Genomic DNA, 27,364 nt, shown 5'->3' with positions numbered 1-27,364 from the left:
GTCTTTGACTTCAGATTCTTCCATCTTGTTCTTCTTTGGTGGTCCTTCATTAGCAACATTCGCATATTCTCTTTCTCTCTTCTTATTACTTGGATTCTCTGGACAATGGATTTTGCAGTGACCCATCTTATGATAGTTGTAACATTCAATCTTGGATAGGTTCACTTTCTTCTTTGGTCCTTTGAACTTCTTGAAGGTTCCCTTCTTCTTGTGATGAGCAGAATAAGCATTCAAGGTGTTTTCTTCTTTCTCCTCCTTGTTGTTTACTAATGATATTCTGGCTTGTTCTTGACTACATGCATTCCACATTTGTTCAAATGTTGGAGTATCCTTGCAACTGTTCAGTCCTAATGCAAAGGCACTCAAAGATTTTGGTAGTCCTAGAAGGGCAGTAATATGAGCACCTTTTTTGGGACAACTTCATCTATTGCTTAGAGTTCATCTCTAATTCTGGACATCCTTATAAAATATGATGAAACGGTATCATCATTTATCATCTTAATAGTTCTTAGCTCATTCTTGAGGCTTGCTATTTGACTAATGTTGTTGATTGTGAATAACTTAGAGAGAGCCTCATACATTTCTTGAACGAAATTTATGTTGGATATGTACGAAATTAGGTTATCCTTAACTCCATCCACTACTAGGTTCATAGCCACAATTTCAATTTCTGTAAACTTTTCTTTCTCTACATCACTTGATTCATTAGTAGGCTTCTTGATTTTTCCTTGAACGAGAACCAAAACTTTGTTATTTTCGAGAATGAGGTCTATCCTCTTTTTCCAGGCCTTGTAGTTGGAGGCTCCTTCTAATTTGTTTTCTCCCTTCATTGAGTTTTCCATAGTTCCTGTAGATAGTAGCCTTGTCTCTTTATATGATCCTTTTCCTTAATGACCTTTCTTTGATTAATAGATCTTCGACCTGCCTTTTTCTTTCTTATTCACCTTAGCTCTGATACCATGTTGGAAAATCGGAAAGGTAGAAAGATTTTATTTTATTGATAATTACTTGTGATTTCTTTGAGTTATTATTATCTTTTTTATGTTCTTCTTTTATCTTAGTTCATCAAGCAATTACCAAAACCAAAACACGAATATCAACGACAACAGATGTAGGCTCATAGCCAGGGAAAAACCCCTATTTATGGGAAAACCTAGTTAATAACTCTTCCTTCAGTAGATTCATATGACAGTGAGACAACAAAGACCTTAACCAATAAACCTTCCTCCTCCACCAAGTCAGTGTTTCAATGAGATAAAGAAAACTTCAATAGTGTCTTCTTATCCAACAACTTCAACCTAGCATCAACCCAGAAATTCCAGCCTAGCTTCACCAACAACTTCGGAATTTTGGCCTCCCCAGCAACTGCAGAATTTTGGCCCCTCCAGCAGCTTCACAACTTCACATGTGTGGGAAAAAGAGAGAATTTTGACTTCTTATGCTTGTGAGAGACCCCCTTCTCCTTCGATATCCTTCTTCCTTTTCCTCCTTGAAATTCACACTTTTTTTGGCCCCAGAAGTTGTAGATCGAACTTGTTGTGTGTGAGTCACAAATGAGGTCGAGTTGTTGCCTTTATATAGTGATTTTGCTACCCAATTTAGGCTGAATTGTCCAGTTTGAGGCCGAATTGGTGGAGGAGGCCTAATTGACATATTTTACAATAAAGTAAATTTCTTCTTTGACTAATAAATCCCAAGAAGGGTTTTTTACAATATGACATGGACAAGAACACTTGACATATACCCTATAAGTCTTTAATGGATACTTCGACCTAAAAACAATTTACCAAAGCATGAAACCCATGCTTTAATAAGTTAATTTCTTTAATAATACAAGTTCTTTTTCTTTCTTTTGATAAATACATTTCATTATGACTCAAGTACAATTATGAAGACCGGCACTAGGTACATTCTTCAACAACCTCATGTCAAGCAATAGGCGAGATACCACTTACCAAGCAGGGATAACAACAATCCCATGATGCAATCAATGGGTGAGATACCACTTGTTATACGAGGTAAGGATCACAACCATCCTATTGCGTGTTGATCTTCCCAACAATGACATTCAATAGTCATGTGGTAGAACACTTGCATCATAATCAGCGTGGGTGAGATACTTGAATTACCAAAGGTAAGGATCACACACCCCCAATCAATCTCTCAACCTGTTGGCCAAACGAGGAGTGGTAATCCCAAGAAGCCCAACTTGTGGATATGATGCCAACTGGAGTATACTTTGCATAAACCAAGAAGATAGGAGGAGATACTCGGCGTGTCAAAATAGGCAAGGATCACACACACCCTTTGGGTGAAAGATAGGGGAGCAACATCTACTACCCTGTTGTCCAGATATCCCTCAACCCCAGGAGCCTTCCATCTCAATTTCTCACCTTGGGAGCTTATACAGGGGGGAAGAGTTGGCTTAATGTTCTTGATCAGTCTCGGTCTCTATAGGTCAGAAACATATCATCGTGCTCATATCTTGTATCGAATTGAACAACTCACCGGTGAGTTCAATCATCATGCCTCAATAGCAACAGTCTCTTGTTCATACTTGACACCAAATCAAATATTATATTAGAACAAATATATATCACAAAAATAATACCTTATTCATCCTCCCTCTCACGGAGGTAGTAACCACAAGCCTAAGCTTGTCTCGTATGAAAACACCGACTGAAGATATCTGAGTCCCAACTATATATGGGATTTTTTTCCAATCAAATCCCACTCATTATTATCACAATGTATCCTTGTCATATCCAGAAGCTACTCAAACAATTCTCCAAAGAGCTTCTTAACCCTGCCTCGCATCTAGTCATGCCATCAACATCGTACTCAATCTTAGTCATGCTTAAAGCTACAAAATTCTCATTAAAATATCGTGATAGATCTCATACTAAAGCAACACCCAGATGTGCTCATCTTTTCAACAATAATCCCAAACAACATCAGTACATCTGTGCAATCGCATATCATGGGAAGAATATCTCATACCAAAAATTGATTGTCCCATGCAAATATCTCGAAGGGTGCTCGACAACAACTCAATGTTTATGAAGAGGCTCAATCATGAATTTACTCTAAATATACTGATGGGTGTTCACACTGAACATCAACACTTCAATCAACTATCGATTTCCAAGTTAGGTTCAACAATATCTCTTCATAACTTCTTGAAATTCAATCGAAGTGTCCAAGGATTTGCATTTCTACTTTCTTTAATAGCTACATAATATATATTTTCTTTACCCAACTTCAAAATGCCATGACTCTTCATTTCAAAATTCAGAGGCCATCTCCCTCTTACTTTGATCATAAGATGCTCATTACCTATCAAGAATAGACCATCAATATATAAAACTAAAATCAAAGTCATTCCTTGGACTTCTTTCAAAGTAGAAGTTTGGATTGGCACATCTTCCTGGCTTCACCAGGTAACAGTGAATGCAGACATATCAAGCTCGAGAAGCTTGCTTCATATAATGCTTTCTACAAACATAACACTGATCAATGCAATCAAATAAACTAAGTCATATTATCAAGCCTTAGATGCTAGATCAAAACTAATATCAATTTCATAAAAGTTTCTGCCAATATCCATGTGACAAACTTTTTGGACCAACTGTCAGGTAGAGCTTACATCCAAATATCAAGTCATGACTTCATCTATTGCCATGTCAACAAGTTGTTATTAAGCAATCAAATTTCATCAAGTCATCCATATAATCATAACATGAATTATTTCTGTCACTAGATGCAAATGCATATACCAAGGATAAGTCACAATTGTTTATACTTCAACCAATGTGTCATAGTTAATGATGCCAATACAAAATCTCTATTAAATACCAATATTAGTCACTAAAATTCATTATGCTCACGTAACACTATCATCACGAAAAATCATCAGATATCAAGTCAAATCATTAATCATCAAGTCAAAACCCTAATTTGTCATCATTGCGAATTCAATCAATCCATAAGCCAAAACATATCTATGAACCATCAATCATCATGTCAAAACTCCAACACTGCTCATCTATACTAATAAGCCAAATCTTGTCAAACCCTTGCAACTATTATTAATGATTGTCATATACCAGCTTCAATGATCAAATCAAAATGGCATGTTGATATGCATATTCCGGTCCCCTGCAAACACAAGTTTAGTTAACACATTCATGATCTCTATAGTAAAACAGTCAAACTTCCCTGCTTATAGAACTTTCTATTGTTTGCTCCATATACGTAGAACTGTCATACTACTAGTGCATTCTTGATTTTATGTATAAAGCTTTAGTTTTTGTGACCTACATGCATAACCATTCCCATAGGGTTTCTTCCGTGCGGTTGTGATGCTTATAACTGTACTGATAATCTTGCTTCTGTGTAGTTGGGGCTTAGACTAAGGGAAACCCTCTCTTCTCAAACAAGAACTTGTTACTGACCAACAATATCATATATTTGTCTATTTATGTCCAAAAATCTTACTTCAACAATAAAGAATATTCTATACATTTAATGCAAATGGTAATAGGTGTAGAGATCTTATGGGGATATGCTCCCTCTTAATGAGAAACCACTTCAGTCATCATCATTCAAGTTATCAACGTGTCTATCATAATATTGTCTTGCATCAGCAGAACTATTAAATCACAAATTCAAACTATATCATATATTCATCGTGGTCATAACATGTTAGCATCAACTTCTTCATAATCACATATGAACATGACATCAATTTTCATCAAAAGTTAGAGTCATATGATTAGGGCAGCTGACAGGTGTATCATCATACTTCAAATATCATAGTCACTTATTTTACATTTATTCAATCATTAAGACAAGGCATCCAATTTTACCATATTTCATAATTCCTAACCAAGGTCAACAAGAAGATCCTGAATATCAATCTTATTGTCACACTTTCATCATTAAGGTTACCATGCTTATCATAAGCACTATCAATAGTATCAAGCTACCATATATACAAATCAATGTGCTAGCCTTCTTTATGAGATTAGGAAATCCATCATGTCTAAAAATGATAGATGCTAACCAAATATCAAGTATACCAATATATCAAAAATCAATGTTTCTAGGTAGATTTATTATGACTTAATAGAATGTAAGGTATTTGTTTGATACCAAGTGCACCCACTCATCATATGTACCATGAATCAAATTTAATTTCCTATATGTGAGTCATTTACGAAGGTGGTATTCCCATCATACCTTAGGGCTTAAAATATTGCAGCTAAAACAATACAACATACATACCTTGTAGTATTCAGATACCTGTGCACCTTCTTATTTGACATGGGCAGTGGGAGCACTTTGTCAACTTCCTTGTGATGGGCAATTATAGCTCTTCTATTCCTGCACGAGCCATATTTTCCTGCATATCAGATGATCCTCAAGAAGGATCGACTTATCACATCTCATCAAAGGTTAGAAGTAAATATTCACATATACATGCAGGAACTATAAATAATAATCAAATCAATAAACTCAAACAAGAATATAATCACAAAGAGGTAACATAAATCTAAAAGGTACTTATCTCTTACAAGAGGAGATCAACTCCGTCTTAAATCAAGCTTCAAGAGTCATGACTGTCCATTGACAATATATTCATCAACTTCATCAATAACCAAGGCTTAATAGAGACTATCCCATCTAGGGCTTCATCAAATCTGTCACAAGTGCTTGAACATCTTCACAATAATCATGCTAGGGTTTCTAAATTGCAGATCTCAAATCCTTGCCATAAACCAGGGTTTCTCCCAAACCCTGATCTCATAATATCCATCAAACCCTAATAACCAAATTGCCTAGGGTTTCTTTCAAACCTGAGAATTCTTTTAAGTCTCCTCCATCTTCTCATGCTTCCACCAAAGGTGTTTTCATAATGGTGATCTTCAATGACTTTTCTTCATCGCAACTTTGATACCATGATAAATTTTCTTAGGGCTATATTGTTCTTTGATTTAATAATTGCATTTAATTATTTGCATATTAAATTCACCCCATAACATCATAACATTATTCAGATTTACATCATTATTCAACAACATATGCAACTATATAGAAAGAACAATATCATCATCAATGCAACAGAACATAAATGAACAATAGAAGAAAAACATTCACACATAAAGACACTAGGATTGGTCGGAGACCAGGGAAAAACCCACTACAGAGAAAACCCTTTCAAATTCTTGTTCTTATTGGATTATCATTGAATGAGTCAGCAAAGGAGAGTACATTAATTCATATCTTCATCCATATAAATATCCAACAATATCAACTAAATAATATTCATGAAGATGATCCCAACAAAATCAATCTAATAAGATCCAAAAGATGATTCCAACAAAAGTATTAATCATATATCACTTCACCAAATTGTAGTCAACTTCTATCATCTGTGGTTAATTGTAGCAATTGACGAAAAATAAACCCTACTTTTTCGACCATAGGGAAGACATGTTGTGTGTGTGGATGAGAGGCTTCAAACGCATGAATGAGCCGACCTACGTGTGGTTGCCCACGAGATTTCTCTGTGACATGCCTACGGTTGAGACCCAAAACCCTAAAACATAGATGTGAGCTTCAGACCCTGCAATTTCACCTTCATGGAAACCCATTCTCTGCAGACCTGCCTCAGACCTGTGTAAGCCAAAATCAAGGAAGAGGAGAGAAGAATGAGCCAAAATGATTGTCCAAATGAGGATCACTTGACTTATAAGTATAACCTTCCAAGGGAGTCCAATTTACTTTAGGGCTGACTTGATCAAATATGCACATGTGGGGCGTAATTAAAAAATACACTCTCCCTTGTCCAAATTGAGCACTTCAATAGTCAAAATTGGTTCTCTTGAAAAGATGATTCTCATCCCATGAGTGGAATTTATCACTGATCTGTCAAATTAACATTTGGGCCCTGGTTCTAGGGTAGTGATAGCCTTTTCATGCAACCCTAATCTCTTACTTTTGATATGGTTACAATGATGATCTCCATGATTCAAGTTTGGGTAAGGCTCTCGAATCTTCCCCCTCATCTTTGGAACCTCCCATCATTAACTTCTATTAGAAATGCAATAGAGAAATTTTATTGTCATAGTTCAGAAACTGATTTTGTTTTTTTAAGACTATTTATGCTCAAATATGCATCAAGATGAATTTTAATAAGGGTTTTCCTACCGAGATAAATCTAACGGCTCCAGACAATGTATGGGTTTAGAATCTTGATTATGAAAATGTTTCATTTTGATGTTGAGAGTGTTATGAAACAGAGCATGTAATAAAAAAATGCCCCAAGCAATTGTTGAATAATAGAGTCTGGAAAGTAGCCAGATGCCCAAATGGTGGGAATGACCTCAGAGCGAACATTATATGATATACAAGGAAGATGCAAGAGATAACCAGGAAGAAGCAAAAGACAACTAGGAAGAAGTTCATGTCAAAGAGGATTCACTAGAGGAAACAAAAATTAGTAAGGAAGAAGTGCATGTCAAAAAAGATCCTTTGGACTTAGCAACAGAGGAAGCCCATATTTAACAATCCCTTATGAACATTGGATACCCAACTAAATCCTCAGGATATAAGGTTGGAAAAGTAATTTCTTGGGATGATCAAGCAAATGAGGAAAAACCTACTAAAAGAGACAAAGACATCATCGATCACTCGCGGAAATACGACTCCTTAGATTTAGCTAAAAATACGAGTTAGATCCAAGTTAAGAAAAATACCAAAAATATATCGCAAAAAATAAAAAATCGATGAAAATCAAATCAACAAGTAGTAAAAAATATATTATAAAAAATCTTTAATAAGGAAAAAAATAACTTTTTTATATTATCCTCTATCTCCTTTTAATATAAACCTTTGTATCCATATTAAAAAAAACAAATATGAATATGAATATTCAATTAAAATAATATAATATTTATTTATAAAAGGAAACCTCATTGTGGGATATGAGATGCCCCACGCAACTTTTCTTGGATGTTGTTCATTCATATGATATAGAGAGAACTTGTTTTGCATTTGGGACAATTACGAAACATGCAGGTCCATTGTTTTATGTTTGGTCTATATTTACTCTTTCTCACTTGCCACCATAAATGTATTTGAACATCTTTCACATGTGCAAGAGTTTTTTTAATTAAAAGTATATACAATTGTCATTTTCATCATGGTTTAAGTTTATCCGTAGACACACATTAGCTTTTTGGTTTCTTACTTTTATGTCTATAAACTTTAGTATTTGCAAAAATAGTAGAGTTAAAAAATAATTTCAAATCATTTAAGTGAGATAAATTTTTATAGTTATAATATTTAAAGAGATAGAGTTAAAAAATAATTACAAAGTGAAATAATTTTTTATAATTATAATATTTTAAATAAATAGATATTTCAATTTTATATTAAATTATTTTTGTTATTACATATTTTAATAGATATATATTTTTTGAAAAGATATATGTGTGAGAGAATAAATAAAAAAATATAATATATTGATAAAGAGTTATTAGTTTTTTAGAGCTTAAGGATGGTGGGTAAGGTTTATCTTAATAATCTCTTTTGCTTTCACTTTCAAGTTTCATTGTAATTTATGCTTGTGTTGCTTTTATCATACCTACTTTCATTGTTTTGTTGGCGTTGATGTTACAAAGAGTTTATGTTGCCATACACATAAATAAAATTCACTTGCAATCACCTACGTAAATTCTTCAATCACAATATGACATGTTTGTGACTAGTTTCATTTATTGGGCTTATGTGTTAGAGATGGGTAACTTTATTATTCACTTTCAAGTTTCATTGTAACTTATGCTTGTGTTGTTTTTATCATACATGCCTTCATTGTTTTGTCGCTGTTGATGTTACAAAGAGCTTATGTTGCATACACATCAATAAAATTCACTTGCAATCACCTATTTAAATTCTCCAATCACAATACGACATGTTTGTGACTAGTTTCATTTCATGGGCTTATGTGTTAGAGATGGGTAACTTTATTATTGTTTGTTGTTTTTTGTGTTTATTTTGACTTTTCCATGTTAAGATGGTGTTTGGTGAGTTAGTTTTCTTCTTGGTTGCAAATTTTTTCCCCTTTGATATGACATCCTTTGTGAATTAACCTCTAGGACCCACAAGCTTCGAAGTGGCTTTGGTGGCTAGTTTGTTCACTCTCATTGTCTTTTTACCTAATGATGTTGGTAGAAGACTTCCCTTTGATATGACATACTTTGTGAATCAACCTCTAGGGCCCACAAGCTCCGAAGTGACTTAGGTGGCTAGTGGATGCAATTTGTTTGCTCTCAGTGTATTTCTACTTAATGATGTTGGTAGAGTCTTCTAATGCTTCATCCAATATGGAACCCTATGTCACTTAGCTTTTGATTTACTCATCTTTGATAAATCTTTGAATAGGTTGTTATGCTTGGTTTTCACTTTGAGTAGTTGATATGGCATAAGTGAGAACATAATCTTATATATTTAGATTTTTTTAAAATATTTTGGTGATAATTGAAGTAGTAGGCTTCTTAAAGACATGGAATTCTCTTTAATATATTTTGTATTTTTAAGTTTTAATTTCATTTGTTGACACCTAATCATAGCGATTGGGTGAACAATTGTAATTAATGTAAATAAATAATAGAAAAGATGGAGAGTCACCGGGAGATGAACCGAACAGTCACTCCCTCTTGTATATAATTATGAACAACCTGGATGAATAACATGAATTGATTTGAGGAGTTACCTCCTGGTCTGACATGGTATCAGAGCCAGCGCCATTTTTGGCTTCCCTCTTTAATTTGTAACTCCTATTCTGCCTATGTTTCGAATCCTTTTCAGACTGGCATCTCTCTCATATCCCCTGCGACTCACCATTATTCTGTTGATTCTGGCTAAGCCTGGTAGCTCTGACGCTGAATGTTCCACTGGTCTGACAGTTTATTCATTGATTCTGGCTAAGCTTGGTAGCACATAGAACGTTTTGAGTTGAACGTTTCTGCTCCTGTCGCTGCACGATACCTGCATACAAAATGATCAGCCTTTTCTGCGTTCCTTTCTTGCGACATGTCCTCATTGTGGCATTGAGCCATCGTTTGAGCCAATTCAAGGCATCAAACCCACAGCTACATGTAGCTTTTCACAAGCTTTGTGGCACTCATACCACTCCCTAGACTGTGTTTCTCTTCTCAGGACGTTCAAAACTGAATTGTTGTGTTCCCATTACGCATTATCCCCTCGGCATCATTGTGATTAGAATTTCTATATTGTGTGAAAGGATTGCATGTTGCACAGTCCACAGTCCACCCTGCTCGGCTCCAAAACACATAAACTCCCATATGTATTCGTCGCTTTGACTGCCATACACTCTGCTTTGTCGAGAACGATGCTCGTATGTGGTGCTGGTAATGTGGAAGCCAAGACCCCGTGCTGGTGGTGCCACCCGGACATGAGATTTGGAGCGTTGGTGCATTGAAATACTCTAGTGTGTTGTGTATAGTGTAAGTCAATTTTTTTGAATACTGTGTGGCATGTGCGTACATGTTAACTAAGAGTTGAAATATATATATCACACGATACTCTGTTTTTTTGAAGACTAGTCAACATATATATTGTATGACAGAGGTGTGAAATTTTTGTATGGTTAGCCTTATATATTGCATGGTGCAGTGAGCGTACTATAAGATTTATGCATTAAAATGGTGCGATTAGCGGTTCCTTTTTAATGTCAAGGGCATGAATGCTTGATATATATTTTCCCAAGGAAAAATCGTAATCTTTCATTAATTTTGAAAAATTACATATAGTAGATGCTTGGCAGCATATGCATCATTTGGCCCTTAGCCATATCGGTGTGTATCAGTCAAAAAATACATCCATGTCCATTAAAAAATGGTGCTGAGTAGTAAACATAATTCACCACGCAGGGCGATAGCATGAGAGAGTCTGAAAATAGAGTGCCATAACTGAGATATCTACAATATATATACACCACGCAGGGCGATGTCCATAATATATAGTCTGAAAATAAACACATACTGTAATATATACAATGAAATTTAAGTTTATGACTGTGCATGTCCCAAAAAAAGTTTAGGGTCCCTCTGCCCTATGATATGCCTGATCGATATACGGCCTGTGGTAGTATTGGTACTGGGTAGTACCCCTCTGCTCCTGTATCATCCACTGGCCTCTGGGTAGTAGCGTGGCCTCCTTGGAAAGCCTATCAACGCTGTTGTTATGCTCCCCACTTTTCTCACAGCCTCAACAGCAACTCGGGATCGCATCATAGGTGGAGATGGTGTCCTGTGTGCACCTTCTGCAGCCATGGGAGAACCGTCCCGAACAGAGGCCCGGGGGGTCGAAATAGGAGTACGATCCGGGAGGGAGACTACTTGGCCCTTTGAGATTACTAGAGCGCTCGGAGGATCAGGTGATTTCTTGATCAGTGGGCATTCCTTGAAAATGTGCCCCACCTTGTGGCATCTTCTGCAGCGAAATGAGACTCCTTCATAGTCCAGAATCTGTACCCGAGTGAAATGCCTCCATTGAAGTGTGATTTTTTCCTCCAAACCCTCGCGCGTATCCAAATGAACCAGAATGCGAGCTAGGGTTCGATTCTTGGTTTGAACATATGATTTATCATAGTCAAGGTAGGTGCCGAGCGTGTTTTCGATCCTGACGAAAACATCTTCAAACCAATACTGAAGTGGGAGTCCAGGTAAACGAACCCAGAGTGGTCCAGCCCCAATCTGTTCCCTTTCCAGATCAAACAGAGGACTCCAACGCTTGAGAAGGACTGGAGCCATCTCTATATGCCAGTACCGAGCAAGTACCAGATCTGTGTATTCCTCCTTTGTGAAATGCAGTGCAAACCAACCCCGAGGAAGGATCTGGACCTCCGGCAGTTCTTTGAGGGTGTTGCCCCAAATTTCATGCACCCAGAGGGTCAATCTCTCCGCCGAATAAGCCCTACCACGGACATGCCCAACCAGGATAGAGCTGGCCTTATTCGCGACTTCCCCCATTGCTATACCCTCACTAAAACAAATGGTGAAATCCTTTGTCGAAGCCTTCACGCACTTGACTTTTCTCTTTCCAGTTCGGGGCGCTGATGGATGATCCTGTAGCGGGTCGGAGGAGGTGTGCCCTTCCTGTTGTAGTTGAGCCGCCGATTTTACCCTAATCACAAGCGTTTCGAAACACCCTGACGGGGAATTAGCAGAAGTAGATAGGTTGATGCTAGGATTTGTAGGGTCTCCTGCTATCTGGTCCGTATGCAGCAGCGAGCTTGTCAGGTGGAGATGGCCGACCGGAGGGTTTGGCTCGAACGAGGGCGAGGGCAGTGAGACCGCTGTAAGCAGGTGTAGGGTACCAGGGGAGAGCGGCGGACAATCCAGTGCAGGTGAGTCGATAGAGAGGGTGTCGAAGTGGAGTGATGAAGCAGTGAGGCCAGGGAGGGTGACCACCGGGGCAGAGCAGGATGGAGCAGATGCGGGGAGAGGAGGGGGACCAGAAACCAACAGGTTAGGGTTAGGGTTTTTGAATATGGACTGATAAGGAAACGGGTCCAGAGTATAGTCTACCTCCTCGTAGTCCATGACTTCGTCCATGCTCGAACAGGAAAACGACACCATAACCGCCGAAAATAGTTGATAGCAACGAGAGGAAAACAGATGCAGTTGGTTAGCCAGGGGACTGCGGGGTGATCGACGGTTCTACAGTAAAAACTAAGAGAAATTACCCTAACCCTTTGCTCGGCCAGCTATTCGATCGCTCCGCCATCCTCCTATATATTGCCTTTTTTTGGAATGCTTGATATATCATATGAAAGAAGGTTGAAAATACGATGTTATGTGATGGTATGTCATATATTATGAATGGTGAGTGGTAATATAATAATATTATACGAGTGGTGATATTCTATATGGATAGAATATAGCTTTGCTCTTTGTATATTAAATCAATTTCTTACCTAATCAAGAAGGAAGAATAAGGCTGCATTATTTTGAAGCACATAGTCCTTATTTTAAGAATGCATTCAATCATATCTATTGTGGGAGTAGTTCTCATTGGCAAGGAGAACTATCTTGAGTAGTCCTGGAAGATAAAACACACCCTCATTTTCAATGAGTTGTGGAAAGGAGTGTGTGTTGGAGACGGAGACAAAGAGCCAGAACAACCTACCTCAGACAAGGAGTTTGCCATTTGGGAAAATAAGAACAATAAGGCCTATGCATTGATTGTAGCATCAGTAAATGAAGAGGTGAGTCACCATATTTCACCATTTTCAAATGCTTTCTAAGCCTTACAAAAACTGAAGGAACTCTATGACTCACACTCTGCACTTGAAGTTGTTCAACTCATGATTAAACTCTTCACCCTTGAATTACAAAATAATGATCCTCTTGCTCTTGCATCAGAAGTAAAATCTATAATGCATGATATCAAAATCACTAATGTTGAACTGGATATTCCTCTAATAGCTTTTTTCCAGAGGCACTTTATCCCACTCACTCAAATTATCTTGAGTCATTGCAAGCAAATGGAAACCTCAAAGATATTACCTTTGACTCCCTTGTGAAAAAATTTGCCGAAAGAGGGAAATCTTTTGGCAAGAAGACAGATCCTGAGTCTTCTGAAGAGGCTGTGCACCTTGCTCATAGAGAAAAGAATCTTGCTCAAGATTCTTCCAGAGGAAGAGGTGGTTGAAGAGGAAGAGGAAGAAATTTCAGAGGCAGGGGGGGCAGACACTCTCAAGGAGAAAAGTTAGATTTGCACTGCATACACTGCAAAAGAGATGGATCACATGATGCATCCACATGCAAGTTGCCTTGGGACAGAATTGAGCAGGAAAGAAATCAACCCAAAGGTAAAACTAATGACAAAGACAAAGATAAAGCACCAGAACTTGCTCACTATGTTGTGGCACACTGTAATATTGGAGTAAATGAAGGCTTATTTAATGCTTCACTTGCTTCTTGGAAAAATGATTGGTTGCTTGATTCAAGAGCAACTTGCCACATGACTTTTAGAAGAGATTTTTTTGAAGAATTTACTGACAATGTTGATGGAGCAGTATACTTTGCAGACAAATCAAAACTGAAGCCATCAGGGCTTGGCACAATCAGGCTTAAATTGCCTGGTCTTCCAGACTTTCTTCTGCATCATGTTCTATATCTCCCATAACTGAGGAGAACCTTGTTGTCCTTGGTCCACATCTGCCATCAAGGACACTCCATTCATATGTTTGATGGCAAGCTTGAGGTGAGAAAAGCTTCAGACCACTCACTTGTCATGACGGGGATAGAAGAAGAAAGGCTTCTCAAGCTGCAGGGTACCTCTGCTTGTGCACAAAATTTCTCATACAATTCTCATTATGAAGAAGGTACATTTCCATCAATTTTATTATGGCATGCTAGATTTGGACACTTGAACTATGACAACCTCCGCTTGTTGAAGAAAAATGGTGTTACTGGTTTGCCTACAATTCCTAGGAAACTTAAGCAATGTGATGCTTGCATTCTAGGAAAGCATAGCAAACCGTCTTTTCATGATTCACATTCAAGAGCACATAGAAAACTTGAACTCATTCATTCAGATTTATGTGGTCCAATGCCTGTTCCTTCTACAAATGGAAATAAATATATGATGACATTTATTGATGACTACACCAGAATGTGTTGGGTTTATTTATTGAAAAACAAATCTGATGCTTTTCAAACATTCAAGAACTTTCAAACATGAATTGAAACAAGACTCCTTATGAAATGTGGTATGGGCACATTCCTTCAGTAAAACATCTCAAGGTCTTTGGTTCCACATGTTATGCCTTGATACCAAAGGTACATAGAAACAAACTTGGTGCAAGAAGTCATAAGTGTATCTTCCTGGGGTGTTCAAACACCTCCAAAGCATACTGTCTCTATGATGAAGTCAATAAAAAGTTTGTTGTATCTAGAGATGTAATGTTTCTTGAATCATCCAAAACTAACAATGTTGTTGAACAACAACTTGATAGCTTGGATAGATTTGTAAATGCAAAATCATTTCAAGAATTTGATAATCAAATTCCACATCTTGAAGGGGGGATTCCTATACTAGATCAACCTTTGGAATCTTCTTCTGAAGCACTCTCTCCCACGCATGAAACTCCAACAACGGATGATACTTTGAGTGACGTGATTGACAGAATTGGGAGACTCAATCTTGATTCAGTCCCAACTCAATCAATGGAGTAGCCTGGACCATCTGAGAAAGGTCCCCCAAAGTGGCTGACAAAGACACTTGAAAGTGTTCATCCTGATGAGGTTGGAAAGACAGGAACTAGAAATTCAAACTGGCAAAATGGAGGTGATGTAGATGACTCTGATTCACCTGTTGATATGGATGTTTCTTATGATTGTGAATTGAATTTGTCTATAGATTTTGAACCAACTTCCTTCAAAGAAGCTGCTTCTCATGATGAATGGAAAGAAGTGATGCAAAAGGAGTATGATGCCCTGATAAAGAATGGCACTTGGAAGTTGGTTGATCCTCCATTGGGAACCAAACCAATTGGCTGCAAGTGGGTCTACAAGAACAAGTATAAAGCTGATGGCTCACTTGACAAGCACAAAGCCAGGCTTGTGGCAAAAGGTTTTGCACAGAAGGAAGGGGTCGATTATGAGGAGACTTTCCCCCATAGCAAAATGGGCTACCATCTGGACACTTTTTGCCCTAGCAGCTCAGAACAGTTGGAAAGTCCATCAAATGGATGTAAAAACTACTTTCTTGAATGGAGATCTAAAAGAGAATGCTTGTATGTCCCATCCTAAAGGATTTGTTGTGAAAGGACATGAACATAAAGTATGAAAACTTGTGAAATCCTTGTATGGCCTCAAACAAGCACCGCGAGCCTGGTATGAAAAACTAACTGAGCATCTGCTGAAACTCAATTTCAAACATTATGGTCTTGATGATGCAACTTTGTTTGTCAAGAAGGTTGGAAAAACAGTTGTATATCTTGTGGTATATGTAGATGATCTTTTGATGACAGGGAACAATGAAAGCTACATTGCATCCATAAAGAAGGAATTGAGGAAAGGTTTTGAAATGACTGATTTGGGCTATGTTCATTACTATCTTAGTATTGAAGTAACTCAACATCCGAAGTCCATATTCCTTTACATTGGAGATCTGTTGAACAGGTTTGGCATGACTGAATGCAATCCTCTGACTACTCCAATGGAACAAAACTTAAAGCTCACTTCCATTGAAGGAAAAGAATTTGAGGATGCAACAAAGTATAGACAGCTTGTAGGAAGTCTCAACTACCTGACTAATACCAGACCAAACATTTCGTTTGTTGTTGGAATCCTATCCAGGTTTATGCAAAAGCCTTGTGAGGGACATTGGTCTGCTGCAAAAAGAGTTCTTAAGTACTTGAAGGGAACTCAAGACTTTGGAATCAAATATACACAGGTGGGTGACTTCAGCTTGATTGGATACTCTGATTTAGACGTCGATGGAGACAAAGAAATTGGGGTATCTACCTCAGGTTATGCTATGAGTCTTGGATCAGGAGCTGTCTCCTGGAGATCACACAAACAATCAGTTCCAACAGATTCCACAACAGAGGCAGAATATGTGGCAACAGCTGAGGGAACAAAAGAAATTGTGTGGCTTAGGAAAATTCTTGAAGATTTGCAAGTAAAACAAGTACAATCGACTCCAATCATGATTAACAATACCTCGGCAATAAAGTTGGCCAAGAACCCAAAGTTCCATGATCGAACGAAGCACATCAATACTAAATATCATTTGATTCGACATCATGTTGAGGCCAAAACAATCCATCTCCGCCATTGTTCCACTGATGAGCAAATTACAGACATCTTCACCAAAGTGCTTGGAAGAGAAAAGCTTGAAAGATTCGGAATGATGCTTGGATTCACCAACATCCCTTCAGATTAAGGGGGGAATGTTGACACCTAATCATAGGGATTGGGTGAACAACTGTAATTAATGTAAATAAATAATAGAAAAGATAAAGAGTCACCGGGAGATGAACTGAACAGTCACTCCCTCTTGTTTATAATAATGAACAACCTGAATGAATAACATGAATTGATTTGAGGAGTTACCTCCTCGTCTGACATCATTGTTTATATTTTGATTTAAAAAAATTAATTAATTAAAGTAGAAAGCATAAGGGCATTGAATTCCTCTTCAATATATTTTGTATTTTAAAATTTTGATTTCATTGTTTGTATTTTGATAACATATATATATATATATATATATAATTTGTAAATTTTTTATTTAATATTTTCAAACACATATAACATAAATATCATCATTTTTAAAAATTAAAATATCACATTAAAAAAATTCAAATCTTAAATTCTTAAATTAAGATTTGTTTATAGGAAAAAAATCTTTTAATTTGTACATATTTTTTATAATTTATATAGACTTTTTAATCTATGTATATATTTTTTACTTACCTATAAAGTATTTAGAGTTTCAATTTAACTATCAATAATTGCTAGGTGGATGGTGGGGATTTAACCTTCATGGAATATTTTAAAATATTATTAATAGTGGTCACAAGTCAAAGGTTGAGATTTATGTCAAAGTAGTTATCCCCTTTCTACCTTTCAATTAAATTGATTAATTAAAGCTCTAAATAATTCATAAGAATAAGAAAAATTACATCGTGAAAGATGATTATATATATATATATTTTCCATATGGATATTTTCCTTAAAATCACGAAAGTTTTAACTCAACAATATTACACTAGAAAATACATTCAAAAACATAGTAAATTTGTAGAAAATATTGCCATTGAATTCAGATTTATAATAAACACATAAATACACCACAATTTCATAAAATATTGTAATACAAGAATCAATGAGAAATGCTACAACAATATCTGAGCTTAGCTTTATTATATTAATAAGAATATATGCCAATACATAATAGCTCGAAATAACTAAGATAATGGCCACCCAAAATATAAGCTATAATGATGATGTTGGCATCCTTCACCAATGATGAATTCTGAATGAATTCACCCATGCATGAAATGGGTTTTCGTCCACCCTCACCAAAATACCTCAGAGTTTTCGTCCCGAGAACCAACTTCTCTAACCTTAACTAAGAAAAAAATACTCAACTTGAAGATGTGCCAAAATGATTTGCTTCCCCTTCTTTTATAGATCTAATGGATCTCTCTCGAACCTTCTAGAAACACTTTATTTTATTTCCATTCTAGAAGATTCTCCCTTGTACTTTTAAGTGACTTTTATTTTATTTTATTTTAGTCAATTTTCCCCTTCTGGCCTTTTTATGCATTTTCCCATTTTTTAAATTTAATTAGTGACTACTTAAAGTCACTTTTAATCTAGGAAAATGGTAAATCTATCTCTACAATCTCTCAGGCCACCGAAAGTCACTTTTCACCATCCCATCTTGTAGATCTCTTCGTTCCGGTTCTAACGAGCTATTACACTAAGGTGTTTCATCAAATATTCCTCCCAAAATGACACCTTAAGCATATTTAATTAAGATATGCTCAATAATAACCTCATTTTATGAGAATTGTCAAATGCAACAGAACCAAGAATAAGTTGTGCGGAATTGACCTTGATGATGGATTATGCTAGAGAACTCTGTCAAACCCCATAAGACTCCTTCAAGACTCTCCAGGTCCACTGATATTGAAATCTCGCTCCTGGTACCAAGCTGTCACCAACCCTGGATATCCATCCGAGCTGCATCATAAGGGAAATTGAAAATGGGATCCCCCTGCCCCAATATTGCTTGCCCTCAAGCAATGGCACATATAACTATTATAGAGGCATTTATACACTGATATCAGGATCCCATACAAACCATTGTGCCACACCATACCTCTTTGTCAACCAACCATGAATGGATCCCTCAATGCCTAGATCCCAATGCCGCCATGGTCAATCATCATCACTCATGTCGAAGGGATCCTACTGTACTATACCCTCAACCAAAAATATCATCCTAAGAATCGCCCCATCAATACGATACAAACTCATCATTTCCCACCAATCCATCCCGTGGGAAAGATTAAATGCATGAACACCTGCACATGGAATAAGTCCACCATACCGATGTTTCTCCATGGTCAACTCATGTTGCTCTGCCTGATCACCCAACACGATCCATCTAGAAAACTCTGCCACTCTCTCCCCACTGTATAGAGGTGTGTTGGTAATGTTGTAAGCCCTATCTATGTATTCTTGTAGAGGGATACTCTGGAACTCCCAAATGTACTCCTCTTGCTGCCTCGCTAGGAACTTTAATCGTCCCTCAACGTTAGACAACTTAACCAACTTAACCATTGACTCAACACACTCCATTCTAAGCTCCTAAATTTTACTTTTTGCTACAAGATGGTGCCTCAGGTTTTTTGGATCTTCTGTTGCAACACCATAGGCTCTTCTTTGAAATGCACAATCTTCTCCTAGTTACTATCATTTGAAAGCACTGCAGCCCTACTGGTTTCCTTTGCATCTATTGGCACCTCATCAATGGTTGGTTTCGCGGATGAATGCTCAAACTCCTCCGTCATGGTCTCAACTCGAGCCTCCACCTAGCTCCTTAAAGGTGACTCATCATGTACATTATGCGTGTCGTACTCCTCATTTGACTCTCACTCCTCAAAGTGTTCTCGATGTTGGACCATCAATAACGACTCATTCATCAAGTCTTCCTAAGCTTCTTCTTCTTGGCCTTCATCGCTCATGGAATCAATCTATTGCTCATCATTTCCAGCCATCAAACATGGATGCACAAGTGAGTTGCTATCAATATCCTCACATGATTGTTCATGCTCTTCAAATTTAGCCTCATGAAAATTGATGGATTGTACTATAGTATACGAATCCTCATCAGGATGGTCAAAAGGAATCTCCTCTTGCTCTACCTCTGTCATCCCCTCCATATCACTCAAGCATGAGTAGTTAGGTCCCCAAGGTACCTTGTTAATAATGCAAAAACCTTTCCTCCTTAGCTCATTCTTGTTGCTGGTTTGAATCTTCACACCCTTGTCTTCACTATAAACTCACATCCTCCTCAACTCCTTGGTCAATTGCCTTCTGAATAGTTTCATGTTCTGCTCAAGCAACTCTTCGGCCAGTTCATAGGCAATAGTTGAGACAACTATTTCCTTCCTCCAAATATTCAATAACTTAGATTGAAACTTCTTGTAAATGGCATCATGGTCTCCCAGAACCGAAGACAAAATAGGCTACATGTTTGTTTTAAACATGTAAGGATGATGTTCCTTAATGTTGACGAAACATTGGAACACTTAAATAATCAAATCATTACATTCTAGATCAAGCATGATGTCGTATGATCTGACTCTGGCCATGATTTATAAGATCTTGAGCTTCTTTCCCAAGGTGTTATCCAAGTTTTGGAAGCTTTCCACTATCAGTTGGAAAACTTTTCTCATAATATCATCATTGTAGGGAGGTATAGGTGAAGTTATCCTCATCACCTCACTGAGATAGGAGGAAACTATAAGTCTCACTCCCTCACAAGGATGCTCCAAGAATCTTTGATGTATCAAGGCAAGAATTGTTGGCTTTAGAGCCCAATTTAGAATCCTCAAATCTAATCGGCTCACCTTGGAAAGTTGTGAGTCTAATTTCTCCAGATTATGGAGGGTTTTCTCAGTCACCTTCATGTTCTTCAAATCTGACCCAAGTGCAAAAGGCCAATTTCCTACCTCCAGATCTTTCTACAAATGCCTCAGCTTCTCCAGTTGTAGGATACCATGCACTCACTTTTAAAGGGGTTTTCTACATTGCATCCCAACAAACCAACTATTGATAAGTTATCAAGGGCATTTGCTAAGGCCTTCTCCTAATCATCCATATTTCAATCCAACAATAGCCACAATACTCTACTTATGAAAAATACATAAAGCTTACTCATACATTAACTGAATAGTATACATATAACTCTGATTTTCAACTTCACTAACAATATGCAATAATATTTGACTCAATGAAACATAGTCATAAAGCCGTGCTTACATGGCCAGCTGACTCATGATATAGACTAGACACACTCAACAATAAAGGTCCAAATATGAACAACTCATGTGGACTCAACATATAAACTCTGACCTTACAAGTCTATAAGTGAACCATACCCATAATCAATACAAACCCTCTCGCTCAGCTATATAGGAAAGACACTAACACTCTTAACTTCACAGATTTCCAAGGTAATACAATTACAAGGTTCATGACAAAAATTTCAATGTCCTACCTTAGCTTCTCAATTTAATGGACAATTTCTTCGAACAATTTGAGAACACACTTTTCTTTGAATTTTATGGACATAATCATAAGTATTGATAAGAATTTATTTCAAAAGAAGAGTATATCTGCAAGTATCATGAACTTGGGGTTCGCTCCTTCAAAAAACACTTATCCCTTGAAAATCCTTTGTTACAACTCCAATGAACTGTTCAGTCTTGAAAATGTCATTCATTTCCATTACACTTTCAACATTATGTCCATTATATCACCTCCATTTCACTACTATGTCACCACATTCATCCCACTTTCATTATCATTGGGCCACATTTATGTTTTTCCAAATTTTATTAATTCTAAGCCTTTTTAAGTGAATTTGTGGTTAAAAATTAGAAAATAATATGCATATGCTTATACCTAACAAATGGGTTGAGATTGTTGACATGTGTAGGTTGAAAGGAGGCTTCTAGAAGACCTTTATGTGGCACTCTAAGGCCAAATTCGAATTTGAGTGGAAAGAATCATGGGATCATGAGGATATGTGTCACATCTCCTAATTGTATTGTAACTCTAAGAAGACATGTGTCTTATCAGTTCCTATCTTGATTATGACTCTAGAGGTAGAGGGAGATATTCATGGACTCTCATTAATGAGATGGCTTATCATCTTTTTGTATAAATAGGAGATCTCTCTTCTTCATTTATTAGTCTTTAGCTTGTGAGTTCTTAAGTCTCAGTTTAGAGTTCTTTAGCTTGGAGTTTGTAGTTCTTCCTTGATGGCTCTTGAAAGCTTTGGAGAGCTTTGTTGTACTTTGTGATTTTGAAGAATTTGAATAAAGCTTTGATGTTATCAACATGGAAGGAGATGTGAAGTAGATGTCATGGAGCACATTAGAATGTAAGGTAGAGTAGATTTCATTTTGTAATTTTGCTTTGATTTCATTATGTCATTTGTTTTCTTTCAAGTTTGAGAGATTAGATTTTCCATTCATGCAATTTTAATTCATGTATGTGTGTTCAACCGGTTGATTGTAGATTAGTTTTTCTTTACATGTTTTTGCATCAAATAGTGACATGAGATTTACCTCTCTGCTGACTTTGTTTTTTTTAGCTTTTCAATTTCAGTTATGCTTTGATTTCAGTCTTATTCATTTACTTTGTTAGTTAGTTTAAATATCAGATTGCTCAAGTTGTTGATGATTACCTCCGAAAGCCATAGCGGGACTAATGGCGAGGGATCAGACTATGAATTGATGTGATTTGATTTTAAGTTTACTTTTCTGCAAGGTAGATATTAGATTACTCATGTCATTTTCAGTTACCTCCTATAGCCAGAGCGAGTCAAATGGTGAGGGATTGAAGTATGAATGTGTAGTTTGATATTAGTTTATTTTTCTGCAAGTTAGTTATTGAATTGCTCATGTCATTTTCAGTTACCTCCTATAGCCAGAGCGAGTCAAATGGTGAGGGATTGAAGTATGAATGCGTAGTTTGATATTAGTTTATTTTTCTGCAAGTTAGTTATTGAATTGCTCATGTCATTTTTAGTTACCTCCTAAAGCCAGAGCGAGTCAAATGGTGAGGCATTGAAGTATGAATGCGTAGTTTGATATTAGTTTCATTTTCTGCAAATTAAATATCATATTGCTCAATTTGTTTATGATTACCTCCTAAAACCAGAGCGAGACAAATGGTGAGGGGTCAGAATATGAGTTGATGTAATTTGATTTTAGCTTTACTTTACTTGCAATTTTTGGATTTCTTTGAGTGCAATAGTTTAATTCATTTCTCTTGTATTTAGACAGCAGCAGGGATAGTGATTTCATGATCAATATTTCATCTTTTGCTTGATTGAAGTAGCTGCATACTTACACTTTTGTTTAAGTACTAATTCCATCAATAACATGTTTTAAGATCTTTTGAAGTGCTAAGTCTTGGAAGTTACCATTAGGGACATAGACCTTGTCTTGAAATCTACATCCATACTTGACCTTTAAAAGTATTCTTAAGACCTTAGAATAGGATTTCCATTTGCATTAGACACTTTAGGAGATCAACAAGAACAAAACCCCAAAACAAAATAAAATCTATAAAACAACGAAGTAAGAAAAATGTTAACTAAGCACATATGGTGCACCACACTTCATCAGTTTACGATACCCGGATTGATAATTTATGTAGAGCAATTTAAGACGTTAAATTGACTAGACATTTTTGGCGCCGTTGCCGGGGAAGTGTAATTAGGAGACCTTATTTCTTACATCTAAAAAAAATTAATAATTCTTGAGTATGCTCTCCTCCTGCACTTTGTGTGATCTGGAGGATCAGAAAAAGGATTGTTATGTAATTTTTTTTTAATAATTTTTGAGTATGCTCTCCTCCTGCGCTTTGTGTGATCTGGAGGATCAGAAAAAGAATTGTTATGTTAAAAAAAGAAAAAAGGAAAAGAAAAAGAAAAAGAAAAAGGAGACAAAATAAACTTCATCATTTCAATTGATTCAATAAAAAAAATCATTGTTTTCTTTAATGAAATATATATGTATATTTTTAATATCTGAAAGTATAACATATAGTTTTATTAACAAAACAATTTAAAGAAAAATATAATAAATTTTATTATTTTGTTTAGTAAAATATATATGTATATTTTTAATTTTGGAAATATAACATATATAATTTTATTAACAAAAAAAAAACACAAACAACAAAAAAAAAACCTACTCCATGAAAACCACGTAGGGCTATTAAGGATCAAAACCGAGAAACGAAAAGCCAAGAAAATGAATTGTGACATGCAGCTACAACGAATTGATGCTTATCCTCAGTTTCAGCTTCAACAAATCTGCAATATAAAGTTTATCCCATTAAAGCTGAGCTCAATAGTGGAATTTCAAAATGCAGATCAAATTTACATAAACAGGGGTGTTGATTTAGGTAAATCTGACGGATAGATGCTATCTCCAAGTGCATACAATCAAAGAGAATCTCCATGTGGTAGGCTATCACAACTGTGACTGCTCATAACGCTTCTGTAAGAATTTTCCAAAACGCTCATGAACCTGCAAATTCAAACACAACAATTTAGGAAAAAAACGCAAAATAGAAAAACATCAAACTTTGAGAGCACAATTTGGCCAAACAGAGATGAATCTGAAAGAAATAAAACATGGGTTTTTTCGCCAGCAGGGTCAATTAGATAACCCAGAAACCGTTTTAAGAGATTTGTGGCGGTTTGGGAGAAATTCTCGGTTTTTTGGAGCCCATTTTTGCCTGCCGCGTGAGAAAAAAACAGTGTTTTTCTGAACAGTTGCGGCCATATTTCGATTTCTTTGAAGAATCTGCTCAGATCCGATTTCCTTGGCTACCAGGTCATCCACCGTGTCACTGAATGCATGAGAGGAAAAGATTTTTATTAAATAAATAGGGAATAGTTTGAACACGTCTTCTGCCACCTGTCTTCCCATTTAACAGTAAGATGATCAAAAATGACACTTCTCCAAGCACCCATCCAACAGCTATTCGTATGACTCGGTGTTTTACTTGCTAAAATATCGGCACAGTGCTAATACTCATGGATCTTGTCTTCATTAACAAGTTTTGTGTACGTGTTTAATTTTATTATGACGTGCTTGGCAGTCTGACCATATTTTCAGCCAAAAACTCTGCATTGTTTTTCTATCCACTCTTCGCAGCATCACTCTGTTTTCAATTGGTGATTACGGTAATGGGCGGCGTGGAGATGAAGAGATCCTCTTATAGACCCGACGGACTCACCCAGATATACTTAGAACTGCCTTATTTCCCTAGCCTCGACAACGCCAAGGCATTTCTAGGGGGACTACCGCAGGGCTAATTACACTGGTTTCTTGTCTCTAACTTCTACCTTGTCTACGTGTGCAATTGCTTACATCCTCCAAATTTTTTTTCCTTTCCACGCACACAGCCACTCCATTTCATAGTATTTTCTACTCTTTGTTTTCATTAGTTGCAGAATCCAACCACTTTCCGCAGCTGTTTTTGTTAAACTCTAGGTTGCAGGTGTCATCAAGCAAAACAAGCCACATGGGTAGCTGGGGGAATGTTAGTATATGGATGGTGTCCTATTCATTTGATCCAATTCGATGAAAAAGACCACGGTCAAAGGGAAGTCAAGTTGTGTGTTATCACTGAGTCGCCACACTAAGTCACTGCATGTCAAGAAAAAAAATAATAATTTTGAATCAATGAAATGAATAAGTTATTTGCTCACTTTTATGAAGGTATTGATTAATTTTGGACTGATGATGAAAGATGAATGGCTAACTTTTTATTCAAGATTTTTAGCTACAGAAACTGTGCACATTCCGCAGCTAAAGTCCAATTTCGCCGCTGTTTTCTAATTCCGCAGCCAAAAAAACTTCATTGTTCAAATCAGCCTAACTTTTTCACACAAAATCAGATTTTGATGATTTAAGTACCATTGGAAAGATCTCAACAAGATCTACATAATGAGAAATCCATCATTACAGTTTGAAATGACAAATAATGAAATAAATTGCTAAAAATAAGCAACATCAACTTGAGGCACTAATTCCAAATCAGGTATAAATTCTTTTGATTTTTCCTTTGATAACTTTTTTCATTAATACAAATTCTTAGTTTTGTGTATAAATATCATAACTAGAGAGATTGGCCATCTCTCTCCTTTGATAATCTTACATTCCATTGCAAATGAAGTATTAGTTTTCCTTTCAGGTTCCAGGAGGAAGGACAAATGACTACAAGAGAATGGTGTCTCTCTAAGAGACCAATTTGTTTCATAAGAGGATGATCATCAACAAAGAGGAAATATGTTGATGCAAAATCAGATCCAAACACTTGAAAAACTTTCAGATCCTATTGTCTCCATCACATCCATACTTCATAATAAGCCATTCACTCCATATTTTCCATTTACATTCACATACACTTTCCATCTATTTTTCTCCATTCATAACCCACAAATAAAAGCAAGAGGCTCATTCATATGCTTATTGCCCATTGCCATCTTCCATTTCCTGTCATTTTCATTCCGCAAATATGCCCTGCTTCAATGCAAATTATTGAGTCCACAGTCCTTTGAGTCTAAGTTCTTTGTAAAAACACCTTGAGGCTTGCATGCCTTAATGGCAAGTCCTCACGCTGACAAACAATGGGAATACATTAATGTCCCCTGTTCGTTAGATCTTCTAGGTGACTCGACATTGGCAAATTCATTCGTACCTAGCAAGATGTGTTTGGGCATCTTGACTCTCATTGTCATCAATGGTGAGAGTTCTCGTGTTGACTAGTGGCATCCATTAATGGTCACTAAGTCAACAATTTCCTACTATATTCGACATCAGAACATCTTTTCACATAGTAGGAATTGTGCCAATGATTTTTGAAGACGTGAAGACTATTATTTTCAGCATTTTGGAGCAGATTCAACAAGTTTTAGTAGAAGCAATAAAAAGTCATCTTATCTCTCTATCTATGACTCCTTTTGTTCAGCCACTTGAAGAAGAATATGATCAAAATTTTCAGCCACTACACATACAACTCATCCATTCCAAAGGGTAAGTGAAGGTACGTCATTTTCTAACTTTTGACCATAGAATTCCATAAAAAGCTAGAATGATAATTGTTGGAAAAACATTTCTCTTCCTCATTTCTTAAAATCAATACCATCAGTTGGGGGGGGGGAATACATTCATCTTCATATTTTGCCATATCCATGTCATATTCAGGAGCCCACATATTTCCAACATATATTAACTATTACATTGTTATTATGTGCATACAATGGCTTTTCAAAAAGTGCTTAAAGGACAAATTGGATACAAACAAAATCATGGTTGTCACACAAGAATCAACCATCATGCAATCCAATAAAGATATACTTTGCAAAAAAATAATCAAAATATCATTATGCAAAGTTCAAAGATCAAAATAGAATGCAACAACAAAAAAATTGGTTGTAATACAAGAACCAACCATGTTGCAATTCAAGTAAAACACTTTGCAGAAATATGAAG

This window comes from Pinus tabuliformis, chromosome 1_2, assembly GCF_031772625.1.
Source record: "Pinus tabuliformis cultivar Carrire ecotype Pingquan chromosome 1_2, CPIR1, whole genome shotgun sequence".
NCBI lineage: Eukaryota > Viridiplantae > Streptophyta > Pinopsida > Pinales > Pinaceae > Pinus > Pinus tabuliformis.
Note: the sequence above shows the minus strand (reverse complement) of the source record.